Raw genomic sequence first — 13,389 nt, 5'->3', positions numbered from 1 at the left:
GCCCACCCACATTATACGCATCTCTACCCCGTGTGTGTACGTACCCCAAGTCGCTTTCGTCCGGTCATGCCGTTATTATTATTCGTTTTAGTGTCGCCGTTTAGAAGTTTGTTTCCTGGTTACAAGCACGTGGCAAAACTAAAGATTAGAATGATGCCAGTCCATTACCCGTTTAGTTATTTTCTTTCTCCTATTACTACATGGTTTTATCATTCTCTGTCAATTCGAATTGGAGAAAAGCTAGATAGCTTAATGACGCAAGGTATTACATCATAATCTATGTGTTCAATGACATGCCTGCCTACTTCTTCGCTCGGCCATCAGTTTGTGACTTTGTGTTCTATCGTTATTTAACTGTGCATGACCTTGGTGAGAATGGAGTCCTTTCTAAGAACTCATTGTGGTCGCAAGACTCCAAATCGCATCGTCATTTGTAGGAAGGCTGCAGTGTCAAACACGAGGCTGCTTCCAGTCACGACATCTTCCCTTTATTAGACACCTATGGCAGAGCGGCGGAGTTCAGGTTGCCTGAGTACACCTTGTAGCACTGCCCCTCCATCTGCGAAGAATACCGGCTTTGTTCAACGGTCGTCTTCAGGGAACAGTGTAAAAAAGGTGACAACAAAATAATTAAGATATCATTCAACGAAAATTCAGCTCATTCAATTGTTTTCTCTTCCAGACATTTCAGTTTGAATTTTCTTTTCGAATCCAATCTATATTTCTGCCACCATGTCTTTATTATGTTGACCATACCATGTAAATCAAATTTGCTAACCACTTTCTGCGCATTCTCCTTCGTGCCTACGCATAATGATAAGCTGAGTCTTGCATATCAGACCAGTGTGTATTACATTGTATTATCATAATAATTCGTTTGCTTTCTGGTCCTGTCTTTTTTAATGACAGAGGTAGTTTGTAAAATGCCACATGCTCGGTTGAGGAAAGCTCCGGCGCTATTTTATTTCATACTGAGTGCATCAGATTCAATGAACCCTTTACGGTGCAAACATTTTTGAAAATTTATTCTGGATTGGATTCAAAGGATTAAAAAAAATATTTCGGATAAGAGAGAAAAAAATGAAAAGAAGACTTTAATCCCCAAAGTAACCAAAAGTTATGCATGACAAAATGTTTATTAGACAGAGAGATTCCTCGACAGAAGGGAAGGAACAAATGTGGAGTATTGAAAAAAAAAATCAACGTCGGAGCAGCAACCCCTATTTCTTTAATTAATCGTTTATTCAAATTTTGCTAAAGATGATTCATCTGTTAACTATAAGTGATAATTTGGACAACCTACAGACTTTGCAACGATTGATGTTTCAAGAAAGCGATTCGGACGACCTACCGATCGCTCTTTTAATGTCATTTGTGTGTACCCATACACTCCTGGCCTGGTATGTTTATGTCCCCAATGTCTCTCATGACATATGGCAAAGACAAGTGACTTTTAGAATACCATCTCAGCCAGATGTCAGCAGACAGTCAACTTTTGATCGTTTAAACCCTCCTTGATGAAACTCAGCCTAAACCAGGGTTGCAGTGGTAAAATGAAACGTTTGACTGGCAAACGAATTTTTCTCTATGTTTCGCATCGTGAAGGTTTAGATGTCTTCAGAATACAAGAAAGGTGTTTCTGAGACCGAGAGAGAGGGAGGGAGTCTGGGTGAGACACATCACTGTACCCCCTTTTGTTTTACTGGTATACACATGATAATTTTGCCATGCCAACAATAAAGCGGTGCATTACGTGCGGGGTGACTTCTCAGGCGGAAATATTGTGGTTGGAGAAAAGCTTCCGCACCAAACTCCCGCCTGAGTAGCCGTATTCTAATGCTGATACAGGAAGACGATTGTACGCGGTTGCATCGATGCGCAATCTTCCAAGTGTTGTAGCAGAAAGATAAAGAATACGTGGTTAATGCCATTAGTATCAGAATCATCGTGCAAATGTTATGGTATTTTAAGGCTTTCTTTCGTGATACATGAAATCAAGCGTGGATGATGCCACTACCCTGGGATCGGGACGTATTCCAGCCATCATTCGGTTTGTGCCATTTTGAAATGTCTCACCGGTGACTTGAACATCCGTCCATTTCATGTCTTCAACTGACTGTGTACTGATTAATGTGACCCCTTTACATCATCCAGACGGTTTAGTTTGTCGGAAATATAATCAGGGTGAACCCTTCCATACATACATGCATATATACATACATACATACATACATACAAATACTTGCACATACCATGATCGATATATAAATATATGATTTTTCGCATGCATGATCACTCAAACATCAAATGTTCTATTTGAACTATTAATGGAATATTGGCATTTCTTTCCCAAGCAAAATTCACGCTTATATTGCATAATCATCATATATGAAATGCAGAATGAAATAACATTGTGTTGTTCGTCATAAACCTTAGAATGCGGTTTGAACAAAATTAATTGTTAATAACCATGTGTAATTAGTCACATCTGTCAACCATGCTGGCGAACGTATTTATCTGGCATTGAGAATGTTAACCTTGTATATCATTGAGCACATCTGTATGGTGTCATAATATGGACTTTTTCAAGTTAAATTGTGCGTACGAACAAAATGATGAAGGTACAATGATGAACATACAACGCTGGTGCCATTTCAAGTTAAAGATGTTATCATAAATAAATAAATCATAAATTAAAAATTTTAAATTTTGCAACAAGGTAAACGCGTAATCAAAGGGATGGCATAGTTGTGGTTGAGATGGGGATTGAGGTTGTTAGTTTTTGCAAGATGATTAGAAACCACTTACTTGAAATATTAAAGAGTATTATTCCCTGATGAATTAACAGTTTATTTGATAAAAATCGGTTTTGAATTGGTTGACATATCAAAAAAAAAAGAAGAAGCACAAAGTAAAACAAAGTGGTCCTAATAAAAGTTGGGAATCACCTTTAGGACCACTTTGTTTTTGGATATTTCAGCCATTTTATAACCGATTTTCATCAAATAAACTTGTAATTCCTCTCAGAATTGTATGCTCTCTAATCTTTGATATAAGTGATTTCTGATTATCTCGCAAAAAAAGTTATAACCTCAATCCCCATCTCAACCAAAACTACACAATCCCTATAAAGTTTGTAACAATGATTAAAAAAAAATATATATTCGGCAGTTTTTGCGCAGAGGACTTTCACTTCCAGAGATTGAACGCGGTTGACTTCATTCTACTATACATGGACAATGTTTCTTTATGTCTCGCTTGTGACACTAATATGAAGATGGTAGGCTGAAATTGCAATTTCATGCACACTCTCTACCACGCAATTTCTGCTACTCAGAAAACTTAAAATGTTAGATCGGTAAATTTTTGATAGACACTACACTGTAATGTTCTTGCACGATAGGTGTGTGATGGTATTCATCTCATCGCGATGAAAACTTTTAAGAATAATCCATTAAAACTAAAAATTATTGAATTGCTGATTATTTGAACTTCAAAATGTTTCATTGCTTGTAGCTGACCGATACATCTGGGACATTGCTTTTATTCTATTGATGGAATCACACTATACGGGAACACTATTTTTTTTTTTCGAAGAGTGTGCATTATCACGTATGTGTTGTAAAAGATTTGTTTTTCAAGAAATTTGTTTTGATTCATATTCCTAAAGTGTAGTAACGCATAGAAATTAAAAAGACATGACTGCAAGTGATCTGAAAAAAAAAAGATTGTGCTTTCACTTGGTGGGCAGCGAAAACAGCATTCCTCACAGGACAACACTTTTATTTTTTGTTAAAGTCACTGACATGTTACTGCATCAGTGGTTGTGAACTACTCAGTACTACATTGCACTTCCATTAGAGATACAGTGCACTCCCGTTATAACGAACACGATTATAACGAAATTCCGGTTAGAGCGAAGTAAAAATTCAGACCGCAACATTACCAGCTCTATGTATTTCATTGTTTATTTGTTCGGTTATTACGAAATTGCGATATAACCCAAAAAACAAAAAAACAAAAACAAAAAACAAAAAACAAAAAAAAAAAAACGTCCCCGTCCCGAGGACTTCCTTATAACGGGAGTCCACTGGAGCTAAATTTATGAGATGATTTTGTAGGGAAGATCTTTAAAAATGACACATTCAGATAGCAATCAAGATAATGAATCCCCCAACGTGTTAATTGTTGGTCATGCACAAGCACAAATGCATATGCCAACTGTGTGTGTTTTACAGTTCGTAATTTTTCGAGTGAGCTAGAAGCATCCATGATATTGAAATTGTTTCAGTCATGTAGCAAGATATGTTGATTGTAGCCTAAACAATAATTTCATTTAAACAATGTTTGATAATCCACCGGAAAACCTAATAGAGTTACAAGATTTTACTTTTTTCTTATACCTTCCAGATAGTAGGGTGAAGAAGATGAATAACTTGTCCCTCTTTACCTCGAAAAAAGTACCAAAATAGATGATAAATGTGCATGTAAACTGAAGAAAATAGATTTAGAAATCACCTTTGAAGGTTAAATGCAGCAGTGCATGGAGGAAATTAGACATAAAAAAAAAACATGCTACAGAAACAGATAAAGTTTCATGTATCAAATATTCCGATATTTTTTTTTCACAAGAGTCAGATCTCCTAGTTGATATGCAAATCACCTTTATATTTCCGTTATGTTGGTTTGCCATCGACACCGTTATTGTTTTGTATTTGTATAAATATATAAGATATATGTATATATAGATATAAACATCCGATATATTTACCTTATTAATGGACCAAACAATTTGGTTGTCTAATTCGTCGCAGGTGTTCATTGTTTTAAGTGTATACCGCGTCACTAGGTCCGGAAAAGACTCAAAGAAATTGACATGTAATAGTCTCTATTTAAAATGATGTGTTTCTTTATTTCATTGTGTGAACTCTCCGAGTTAAAAAAAAAAAGTTTGTGACTTCATTTTATTTCTTGAGTGTGATTTTTTTTTTCTAAATGCAATATTGTTGTACCGTGTGACATTGCTATATAAAAATCGCCTGATGTTTTAGCCAATGATTGTCCTGACTCAAGAACACTTGTCTTGACGAATGCTGCGGACCTTTAGTTGTGTGCATTCTTCTCGCTCTCTCTCTCTCTGTGCATGTGTGTGTGTGTGTGTTTGTGCGTTATACAGTATGTCCCCCCCCCCAAAAAAAAAAAAAAATACAATCGGATTTCCTCGTTGATAGCTTTCAAAATGATTAAACAATCTGAATGGTATTTCAGAAAATGAAACTATAACATCTTACCTGCATTTTGCAGAACCCCCCATTCAATATGGTTAAGTTGTCACAGAGATAGAATTGTGTGGATCTTTGTAAAGCATGTCATGGGTTCGTTTCTTCCAAGTTCACCACTTGGATGCTCTTAGAACTGTGAACGCAATGGACAAAACTTGAAGTGAAGGGATTCCTGACATGCTCTACTACAAAGATCCTCATTTCTCTTTGACCACTGAAGCAAATCGGGTGGGGTCTTCTGTAAGATATAGGTAAAAAGTTGTAGTTCCATACTTTGAAATAGCATTTGGATTGATTCATTATTTTCAAAGTTATTGTTACGGAAAGTCCGATTGTAATTTTGGGGGACATACGGTAGTGTGGAGATACTGATATTGTGTGAATGCAACCTAAACCATTTACATGCGAACATAAAAGGGAAGGGGGGGGGGGGGGAATAACTCGTTCCTGTAATATCGCTTTCGGTAATCTCGTTGTTTCTATACAAATGGAAGTTCGTGTATATTGTAAATCCATTAATACATAGTTTAAGAAAAATCATATGAAATCATATGTCACATATGATATCATACATGTATGTATATGTAGTTATATGGCTATATGATTTCTTTAAAGTCTAGGAGCATTCCATTTGTACATATGGTGCAAATAAAGAATCGAAAAAAAATGTTTTGGAAAAGCACTAATTGTTGCATAAACGATCCCTGTGACCCACACACCCATTTCTATGTGTATAAGTGCAACCTCGTTACAGAACGAGAGTCAGTCGTCACGACTAGACACATACGACATAATATCGTCGGCGACCATCCGAACCGTCGTATATGTCAAAATTCGGTAAATTTTTCGAATTTCAGATTTTGCCATTTTAAGAAAGCCCAGCACACACTCTTTCTACTCACAAAATTTTGAAGTCGGATTTTGTGTTTTTAACAGAGAAATTTGATATACGTCATTTTGCCTGAACGCGAATTGGCTGAAGGCGTTCATCCGAACCGACGTATCGCTATACGTCGGTTCGTGTGGGCGCGAATCTTCGAGTCGCGTTCAGAGAAGGTGTCGTATCGCCAGAACTGGCAGAAGCAGACGATGGAGCGTCAACCGGACCCTCCCCAGGACCGGTGAGTTTTATAATGTGTAGCTATGAAATCATGCAATTTCAAATAAAATGAACAGACCCAAGCAAGTTCTATCCGTAAGATTGTCACTTGTCAAGATAAATACTCAGATTGTCGTGAGTTTTCCAAAATATTTCGTTTTGTTGTTAGGTGTAGTCCTGTGTATAGATAAATATGTGGGTACAAAGGGATACTCTATATAGGGCCTAGTAGGGTTTAAATCATAGAGTTTCTAGAGTGGGGATAGATCCTTTAGTCTAGAAAAACAACGTTCACAATGTTTTCGTTGAGTTGGCTTTATGTGCTTATGGTCCATATATGGACCTCATACGTAGTGGGTGTGGACAGTGCCAAACTGTTCACATTTCAGGGTGAGTTGTTTGGGAATTACCACAAAAAATACGAGATTACTAGACGAGTGTAACAAGTTAGGTAGTCACAGCCAACAATTTAGTCATTTTAGAGCCGCTAATCGCTGGTTCATCATCGAGTGTAGGGCCCTAGAGTTCTGATGATAGGTTCTATTCTTACTTATATATCTATGGCCGATTGAGCCCCAAGCTTGCAAACACACACAAAGAAAAACACCCAAATCTGAGTGTAATGTATCTCATGTGAATTTGCCAATTGATGTAAGCCAAGGATCTAGTAGAAGGGCCTATACTGGCTATAGTAAAAATGAATGATTTTACCAACGTCTGTAAATTTATCTGATACTAGTATTCCTAGGACTCAAGGAGTAGGATTAAATTATGCTGGCCCATAAATACATGTGTGTTGTTTCAGAGATCTAGCCAACTGCAAATGCTTTGTACGGTACCGGTACTGAGTACGCAGGGGCGGATCCAGGGAGGACCACAACCGGCGCACGCCCCCCCTTTATTTTTTGTTGAAACAAAAGAAATAAAAAGAAAAAAAATGGGGGAGGGGTGCGTGCGCCCCCCCTTTATTTTTGTAAACACGCCCCCTCTTTACGAAATTCCTGGATCCGCCCCTGGTACGATATGTTTTTATCGCATGCATTTTTATGTTGCTGTAAGTGCCAAGTCTCCATAATATTGAAATCACTGCAACGAAGGCTTTAGTGTGTTAACAGGCCAGAGGGCAGTACTTGAGTAAGCCCCTCCTGTGATATCTAATAGTAATACGCTGATGTTCCACTATAATTAAAATATATAAATTGAGGTCTAAATGCAATGTTCCACTTGTCAGATCTAGCCTAGCTAGGCTATAGGTGCTCACACATTCTAGAGAGTAGTTTTGCATGTACCATAAGCACAGGGAATCTTCACCCTCTATCTGTTTGTAATATGAGTTGAATTGTGCTTTTGCATTTTTATGATCAATGTATAAATAGACCACTAGATAGGCTTGAGGTAAAACATTTCTGCTAAAATTAAATTTTTTTTTTAATACACTTGTAGTGAATGTTTTTGTTTTTGTTTGTTACAGGTCTTTGTCCTCAGGGAAACCAACAGATGTTGAAGTCCTTTGGGACAAAGATGGGTACGAGGAATACCGTAGCTGTTGATCAGCTGAAATTCAGGAAGGGCAGCTTCCCACGACTTGGAGTTCGTGTGTCAATGCGATGGCACAGGAAACTGTGGAAATGCACAGTTACTGCTGTGTATGGGGGAGAGAATTCTGAAAGCAGTAGCAATGATGGAAACACAAGCACCGCAGACAGCAGTGACGAAGATGATACTTCTGATTATGACGATGATGACAACATTTACCTGGCGAAATTAGGTAAGATTGAGCGCACACAAATGAATACATACTTGTAGTAAAAAGTATGGACAGTATATAGTGTGTGTGTGTGTGTTTATTCAGTGCCTCTAATAACTTCATAACTGTGCTGCAATGTTAGAAGTAGCTTACTCCATACTGCATGAATGCATTGAAGTAGTGCCTGGTATATTAGGTTTTCATGGTGTCAACTCATATACAGCACAACCTGGTATAACATGTTTTCAAAATAAAGACATGAGCGTGTACTTGTGTTGCCTTAATTCATGTTTATTAGTGTTATGCCTGCAAAAAACAAAAAACAAAACAAAAACAACAAAAACAAAAACAAACTTTAATGAACAGATTAGACCTTCTATCAGTATCTTTTCTTTTTCTGTGTCACATCTGCTTGTATTTTGTGTTAGTTACTTTTTCCAATTTCATAATGCCCTTGTTTTCCTGCAAAACTGAAGATCTATGTGTGTAGCCAGCAAGGCTGAGGTTAAAAAATGTTGACTTGCTGACCCCATTCGGGTGCCCTATAGTAACAAAAGAGTTTGTAAGCCTATTAGCAAATGCTAGTTTTGTGCCTCACTTCCAATGATATTTTTGTATTCTTCATACAAGCACATGCAATTGACTGTGGAAAGAGGATGCATGTACCGCTTGACTGCTTTTGCGTTTAATGCAGATCACCAGTCTATCCGATCTCTGCTGATGGGCAAAAATAAAACTCTTGTTTGTGGACATTTACATAGGGCTATCTGAAAAATGTGTTATTAAAAGGCTAATCTTAATAAAAAAAAATAAATTCAACTTATAAAAAATATGATATTAACAGTGAAAAATATATGCACTATGTATATTTTGTTTTCCTCATTTACAGTTGGCATCAAAAAGGACATCAGCTGCATTCCAGAGATACCAAAGCTAGTATTGAACAGTGAAGGAGCACCGTTAGATCCATCCCAGCAGAATGTCAGCTCTGACCAACTTCTCAATGGTGAGTGTTTGTAAAGCCTTAATCTTGTTCAGAAATCCAAGCAGATATGGTTGAATCAATCTTGTTGGAATATCAATTAGTAATCCAGATTAAATTATGCTATTGCTGTCATAATAGCAAATAAAAAGAATGACAGCAACTATACACAAGCAAAGAATGTAGCATCCTGGCTACTATGTACCAGTATTTTTTTGCAGTTGTCAGGGGTGGGACAAGGAATTCTGTAAATTGGGGGGTGAGGACCACACACACATCTCCAGTTTTTCTCTGTTTATTTTTTCTTATAAAAAAAAGGGCATCTTAAACCCCATGTGTCTTTGCGCAGATCCACTATGGGTTGTAATCTGGATTACAAAGAAATGATAAAGTCAATCTTTCAATAAATATGATTTTTAAAAAATGTAATATCTATGCACCATATGTATTTTCTTTTTCTTTTTGTTTTCTTCATTTCCAGTTGGCATCACCAAGGATATGTACTGCATTCACGAGACCAATACCAGAATTGAACAACGAAGCACCATCAAATCCATCCCAGCAAAATGTCAGCTCTGACCAACTTCTCACTAGTGAGTGTTTGTAAAGCCTTAATCTTGTTGGGAAACCCAACCAGATATTGCTGCATTAATCTTGTTGGAATATCCATTAGTAGTTGAGATTAAATGATGCTATTGCTGTCTTATACACTTTAATAGCAATTAAAAAGGATGACATGAACTACACACAAGCAAAGAATGTAGTATCCTGGCAACGATGTACCAGTGTTTTTTGCGGTTGTCAGGGGTGGGTCAGGGAATTCTGTGAAATTGGGGGGTGGGGGGGGGGGGACCACACGCATGTCCTCCAGTTTTTCTATTCATTTCTTTTGTTTAAAAAAAGGACAAAAATATAGGGTATCTTACACCTGATGGGCCCCACATGAATTAACCACTGGTTGCAATCTGAATGACATGTTATCCTTCTTGTCATATTGTAACAAATGGCTAACACACAAAGCTGGAGAATGTAGCAGCAGCTTGTCTGGCAATTGTACCTGGACCTTCCAAGCAGAGTGATGATCTATGAGCAATTCTCAAATGAGAATGCATGTACCGTTTGACTGCTTTCGCATTAATGCAGATCACCAGTCTGTCCGATCTCTGCTGATGGGCAAAAAAACCCCTCTTGTTTGTGGACATTTCCAAAGGGCTTTCTGAAAATTGTGGTATTAAAAGGTTAATCTTAATATTTAAAAAAACAGATAAATTCTTTCTTTAAAAAAAAATCTGATAGAAACAATAAAATAGACATGGGCTATGTATATTTTGATTTCCTCATTTACAGTTGGCATCAAAAAAGACATCAGCTGCCTTCCTGAGATACCAGCGCTAGTATTGAACAATGAAGGAGCACCGTCAGATTCACCCCGGCAGAATGTCAGCTCTGACTATAAACTTCTCACTGGTGAGTGTTAGTACAGCCTAACAACCAGATGTTGCTGAATCAATCTTGTTGGAATATCAATTAGTAATCCGGATTAAATGATGCTATTGTTGCCATATAATAGCAAATAAAAAGAATAACATCAACTATACACAAGCATAGAATGTAGCATCCTGGCTACCATGTACCAGTATTTTTTGCAGTTGTCAGGGGTGGGTCCAGGAATTCTGCAAATTGGAGGGGGCGGGGGGACCACACGCACATCCTCCAGTTTTTCTCTGTTGATTTTTTTTTCTTTTTTTAAAGGGCATCTTAAACCCCATGTGTCCCCGCATGGATCCACCATGGGTTGTAATCTGGATGACATTTTGTCCTTTGAAAGAAATGATAAAGTCAATCTTTCAATAAATATGATTTTTTTTTTTTAAATGTAATATCTATGCACCGTTTGTATTTTGTTTTTCATTTTGTTTTCTTCATTTCCAGTTGGCATCACCAAGGACATGGACTGCATTCACGAAATACAAATACCAGAATTGAACAACGAAGCACCATCAGACCCATCCCAGCAAAATGTCAGCTCTGACCAACTTCTCACTGGTGAGTATTTGTAAAGCCTTAATCTTGTTGGAAAACCCAACCAGATGTTGCTGCATTAATCTTGTTGGGATATCCATTAGTAATTACGATTAAATAATGCTATTGCTGTCTTATACACTTTAATAGCAATTAAAAAGGATGACATAAACTACACACAAGCAAAGAATGTAGCATCCTGGCTACCATGTACTGGTGTTTTTTGCAGCTGTCAGGGGTGGGCCCAGGAATTCTGTGAAAGTTGGGGGGGGGGGGGAGGGGGACATTCATGTCCTCCAGTTTTTCTGTTTATTTCTTTTGTTAAAAAAAGACAAAAATAAAGGGTATCTTACACCCGATGTGTCCCACATGAATTAACCACTTGTTGTTATCCTTCTTGTCATATTGTAGCAAACAAGATTAATGATATGGGTAACACACAACTGGAGAATGTAGCTTGTCTGGCAATTGTACCTGGAGCTTCCAAGCAGAGTGATAATCTATGAGCAATTCTCAAATGAGGATGCGTGTACCGTTTGACTGCTTTCGCATAATGCAGATCACCAGTCTGTCCGATCTCTGCTGATGGGCAAAAAAACTCTTGTTTGTGGACATTTTTAAAGGGCTATCTGAAAATTGTGCTATTAAAAGGTTATAAATCTTAGTCAAAGAAATTATAAAGTCAATCTTTCAATAAATATGATGGAAACAAATGAAACGTTTGTGCACCATGTGTATTTGTTTTTCTTTTTGTTTTCTTCATTTCCAGTTGGCATCACCAAGGACGTGGACTGCATTCAAGAGATACCAATGATAGTATTGAACAATGAAGCACTGTCAGATCCATCTCGCAGAATGTCAGCTCTGACCAACTTCTCACTGGTGAGTGTTTGTAAAGCACTTAATCTAATTGGGAAACCCAGCCAGATATTGCTGACTCAATCTTGTTGGATTAAGCATTAGTAATCCGGATTAAATGATGCTATTGCTGTCATATACAATAACAAATAAAAAGAATGACATCAACTATACACAAGCATAGAATGTAGCATCCTGGCTAATATGTACCATTATTTTTTTTTTTTTTTGTGCAGTTGTCAGGGGTGGGTCCAGGAATTCTGTAAAGTGTGTGTGTGTGGGGGGGGGGGGGGAACCACACGCACGTCCTCCAGTTTTTTCTGTTGATTTTTTGTTTAAAAAAACAAAAACGATAAGGGCATCTTACACCCGATTATGTCCACCCATGGATCCACCACGAGTTGTAATCTGGATGACATCTTGTCCTTTCAAAGAAATGATAAATTCAGCTTTAAATAAACATGATAATACAAATGTAATATTTATGCACCATGCGTATCTTGTTTTTCTTTTTGTTCTCTTCATTTCCAGTTGGCATCACCAAGGACATGGACTGCATTCAAGAGATACCAATACACACTTTGTACCAGAATTGAACAATGAAGCACCAACAGATCCAGCCCAGCAAAATATCAGCTCTGACCAACTTCTCACTAATTACTAGTATTGTTTGCCTATGGTGCCTACAGTTGTTTGTGCATGCAAAAGCAATTTAGTCTATGTATTCAAATTTTTGATGATTTATCACTCAGCACTATCTCCCCACCACAATTCGCCATGTTATGATTTGTCTATTCTATAGCTATCAAATATTCTATGATATCGTAATAAGCTTTGATATTTCTTTGACAATAATTGTCATATTTTTTCATGTGAAAGATGTACATGTAACAGCTTTATTCCTCCTTCCAAATGTGATTTGATTTCTGTAGGACCATTGCGTCGATATTACTGTTATATGGAAATGAAAGTACAATCACAAACATGCACATAATAACAACTCATATCATACTGATTTTTTTTTTTTAGCCCTAAGACCTGAGTTATCAGAGATTCACTAATATTAGGAGGAAGTTGACCCTCTGCTTTAAGCCATTTCCATCTAATGAATGTTTCAGAATATATTTCAATATAAACTGTATTGTGTACAATTTTCTCTGGTTAAAATCGGTTTAACAATTAATTTAGATCAATATCTATTTTACCAAAGACATCTTGATTTGTACATTTGAAAATTTTTGAGGAAATGTAACCATTGTATTAAAGGACATGTTCATTATCAATGAATTCAAATCAACATTTATTTTACAGTACCACAGACATCTTGATCATTCTGTAAATGTAAAAGTTTTTAATGAAATTTGACCATTGTATTTAAGGACATGTTCGTTCCATTTCT

General features: G+C 37.0%; 1 pseudogene; it reads left to right on the top strand.

Annotated features, from left to right (window-relative positions):
- Positions 1–7,983: 7,983 nt before the first annotated feature.
- LOC140232847 (uncharacterized) lies at positions 7,984–10,588 on the top strand (annotated as a pseudogene).
- Positions 10,589–13,389: the final 2,801 nt, after the last annotated feature.

Source organism: Diadema setosum, chromosome 9 (assembly GCF_964275005.1).
Source record: "Diadema setosum chromosome 9, eeDiaSeto1, whole genome shotgun sequence".
Classification (NCBI taxonomy): domain Eukaryota; kingdom Metazoa; phylum Echinodermata; class Echinoidea; order Diadematoida; family Diadematidae; genus Diadema; species Diadema setosum.
The sequence above is the reverse complement of the archived record's forward strand: the minus strand, read 5'-3'. Positions and strand labels throughout refer to the sequence as shown.